This window comes from Melitaea cinxia, chromosome 18 (assembly GCF_905220565.1).
Source record: "Melitaea cinxia chromosome 18, ilMelCinx1.1, whole genome shotgun sequence".
Classification (NCBI taxonomy): Eukaryota; Metazoa; Arthropoda; class Insecta; order Lepidoptera; family Nymphalidae; genus Melitaea; species Melitaea cinxia.
Genome location: NC_059411.1, coordinates 15,796,072 through 15,800,679, shown reverse-complemented (window position 1 = coordinate 15,800,679; position 4,608 = coordinate 15,796,072).

Sequence of the window (4,608 nt, the reverse complement as noted above, 5' to 3'; positions counted from 1 at the left end):
CCCGCGCTAATTAGAGTAAAATTGTTCAGACTAGCTCCTTCTAGACCAGCCTTCCTCAGTAAATGGATAATCCAACGCAAAAAAAAACAATTCGAACCAATTGTTTCTGAGATTATTCCGTTCAAACAAACAAACAAATAGACGAACTTCATTCAGCTTTATAATATTATAGAGATGTACCTACGAACATTTTTTATCGTATCTACTCTGCCTGAAGTGATCAGAATTAAAGACCTTATTACACGTACCTACAACAAAACTCTAGTACCTACTGCTACAAAAACGTAAGGAAAATCCATACGAAGGAAATTATACCTTACACCACTAGTAATGAGGTATGTTATGGCCTACAGTAAAATGCCCTTTGATTAAAATACCACCTAGATTTGTAGAAAATCTCCATTAGCTGTATTGACCATAATTAAATTAAATTGTAATTGAAAGCAATTTCTGTGTGCATGTCTGTGTGCGTGTGTGTGTGTATGTATGTGTCTGATGTAATTAATATTAACAAGCTAATATCATTCCAGTAATAGAATATTACGGACATAATATAATACTTCTCACGGGGCTACGTTAGATGAGACCTGACTAGGGTTGGCGATCAACTTGTTACGGAAAAAAAGCATATTCATTCTATGAAATTAAAATCAGAATATTTACTTATTTATTATTAAAAATATATTTTAAACACGAAATAATATATCCTTTCAAACATTCATTATACCTACATTTTTGGTCGAAAAGAAGGGAATATATAATAATGATTATAAAATAAGGATGATACTATTTTTCGATACACAAAGTGCCTATTCTAGGATAGATACAGTATAATTGTAATTTTTGACCAAAATCATTTGAGAATGGTGACAACCCTGTTTTTAACGCTAGCGGCAGGATAGCCTTACTAGCCGCGAAACTCGAGAGAGGAGCAGCAGAGCGGACGCCGCGGATCAAAGACCAGGAACACTTATAAAATGACGTCCACTGTCCAGCCGTGATAAACGAACTTGGTCTCTTATAATCTCTTTATATCATCTATTTTTATCTATAGGGAATCTAGTATATCAAAATCAAAGATATCCTTTTCAAGAAGGCTTCATACTGCAATTTTTGTACGTTTTTTTTTTTTTTTTTTTAAATATAAGTTTTGACATCCATGGAATCTTAGTACCCATGCCTTTTTATTTACATTTTAATTTTCAAAGCGTTGAGGCGTAAGTATTATTTTCAACACTGCATGCTTCAAATTGCGAACTAAAGCTTATTTTCTCTAATTCGATGGTGAGTATAAAACTGACCGTGAAATATATATATACCTAGATATACATATATATTTATGTAGGTTAATAATTAAGAAGACCTAAAATTTAAGGCGATCACCAACCCGGCTGCCCAGCGTGGTTACTATGGGCAAAACACATGAGTTCACGTTATTTTTGGCGTAAACTTGTGGAGGCCTATGTCCAGCAGTGGACTGCATAGGCTGTAATGATGATGATGATGATGAATAATTAAAATAATTATTTACGACTGTTTTTTTCCTTTTTTTTCATGCTACATGCTCTATGCATTACTATTTTATAACACTACATGATTTATTCATTACATGTGTAACTCTAGAATATTAATTTACCGCATTGTCGACGGCCACACTCATTTTTCTAAAACATTTTTTTGTATGTGTTATCTCAATATCTCATCATCTCGTTTTCCATGATTACGCTGGTGCTTATAGTGTGGTCCCATTTCTTGATTGTGAAATTGATAGACATCTGGCGAGTAGTTTTTGAATTATTCCTAATAATGTGTATTGTAAAAAAAACGAATGAGCTTTAGACTACACGAATGAATTAAAACTTTTTTAGTTGCATCTAACTTATATTTCTCTCTCAACTTCCGTTCGCCTCGCCCGATTACACTTTTCGTCACACTCTTCAAAAAGTATTTTTGAACTTTTACACGTACATAATATTACGCAAAGGCGCTTAAAGCGATCACTTCTAAGCAACCTTTATTGATAGTTAGCTTAAGAAAAAGTGCCGGTAATATAATATAATTATTGATATCATAGTTATAAAATATATTAGTAATAATGCTTTTGTTAGACCATCTATTGAGTTTATGTTAAAGTTACATGAACGTAAGCTACTAAAGCTTATTTTCATGTAAGTTTTGGAGAAAGGATTTTTTTTTTCTATGAAACAAAGGCATTAGAAATTAAACCACAGAGAAAGTTCAGAGAAAACCGCGACTAAAAAGTGATAAATAAAAATTTAATAGCCTCGGAAAATATTCTAATTCAAATTCAAAATTATTAATTTCATGTAGGCCAACCTGTGGCTCTTATGACACGTCATGAATCTACCACCGGTTCGGAATGCAAACTCTGCTGAGAAGAGCCGGCAAGAAACTCAGCAGATGCACTTTTCAAAATATTCATTTTACAATATTTTCAATACTAACTTACAATACACTATACTAATTACAAAATTTCCATACTAACTTGTGTTTTACATACTATTACATCGTCATAAGTTTTCTATACTAACTTGTGTTTAGCCGGATGCCTAGCCGATTTATCCAATGAAACTTTAAAAAGTTAAAAAGTTAATTATCTGCCTATCTTTATGTATTTGTTAAGAGCGAAGTACCTAACCTTAGTAAAGTAATGAAAATACGAGGAAATTTTCTTTAATTATAAGTTAAATACATTTATTTACACTCGCCTTGATTAGGATTTTCTCTTTGAAGTCACTTAGCAAACAATTTCGTTTCCCTTAATAAACATTATGTCACTTACACACGGAAGCGAAAAAGTAATTAAACAAGTTATTTATTTTATAATTACTTAAAATCTTAATAAGATAATTCAAGTCATCTCATAATCCTTACAGAAGCCTACAACACCAGAAACGTCAAGGTCGTTGCCGAACCTACCCCCACTCACCCCTCGATCTCCAGCCACCTTACTCACCACAGAACCACAATCCTGTTTGAGATCAGTAGTATTTAACTGTGATCTTTTGTACAGTCGAGGTACCTACTTCTACAATCAGGCTGGTATAGATTATGAGCAGCATACGTTCAACTGTGCCCAATCTCAACGATTACGAATTAAAATCTTGATGCGTATCTGAATATAGTAAAATATGAAAGGGCTGGTTATTTCCTGCTCGTAAAGCTTGATAGCCGATACAAGAAAGTATCAGCTAACCCGCATTGGATTAGTGGAAGTCGCCTTGGTCCAACAGTGCTACGCTCACAGCCTGATTCGGTTTATTATATGTAGACCGCCAACCCGCGGTGAAAGAGCATGGTTGATTAAGCTTCGATTTTTCTCCTACATGAAGAAAGAAGCCTCTTTGGACGTGGGGAAAATCCATCATGGATACCCTCCGCCCCGGGGGCGCGAGAGGGTTATCTCAGACTCTTACTGACTAAAAAAAAAACAAGTGTGAGCAGTCGTCCGCCTGGGTGGCGCGAGATGGGGTCGCGCTAGCATCCGCCACCTCGCCCCGGATGAAGAAAGAGGCCTATGCCAAGCATTGGGACGTTACAGGCTGAATCGTTCGTTCGTTCGATATGTAGATATCTGTAAACACATACTGATTAAACATTATTAACATTGCCAAAGTTTCACAGTAACTAATTAAACAGTATTTATGTTGTACGTGATTCTTATTACATTAACGAGGTTTGTATAAGCGAGTCCAAGTAGGAAATAACTTGAAGTTTTCAAGATACACAGGGCTGCCAACTTTTCAAATAGTCAAACTTCAAGAGCACACGCCCGAAGGTTGTGTTGTTACATAGCACTGAACTTAATATGTGTTGAACTAGAGATAGTTGTGTGTGGCAGCGCTGTTATTAATTAATTATGTCAGAAGATATTTGCCGAAATTCTGATAAGACACGGTACGAAATTCTTGATGTAAATTGTGATGGATAATGTAGAGAATTTATGAACTATTACAAGAATTTCGTATAAGTTTTTTTTTTAAATTTAATATTCACACACTTCAGCCTATCGCAGTCCACTGCTGGACATAGGCCTCCCCAAGTTCGCGCCACACATTCCGGTCTTCCGCAATCCTCATCCAGCCTACACCGGCAATCTTACATAGATCGTCGGTCCAACGGGCCGGAGGACGTCCCACACTGCGTTTGCCAAGACGCGGTCTCCACTCTAGGACCCGTCTACTCCAACGGCCAATATTCACAAAATTAATATTCACAAATTTATATTACCTGTCACAGTCGCAACCAAAACAAAAAGTAAATTATAAAATATATAAAAGTAAATTATAAAGTAAAGTATATTATTAATTTATTTATATATCCAATGTTTAATGTTACAATGACACGGAACCCTTCATCTCAAACTTTTTTTACACATAACTAGGGTTATATTACCATCAAAAAAATTCTTTAACACCAAACAAATTCTTAGAATTTTAACCGCGGCTCAATAAAAGTTCTTAACACCTCAGAGCTTAATGATCCCACGGGACCTAATTTAACGGCAGCCCTCAGCGGTGCAACAGACGGACGGCACTTAAATATGATGAGTAATCATATACATTGTAGAGACGAGAACGCGGCGCA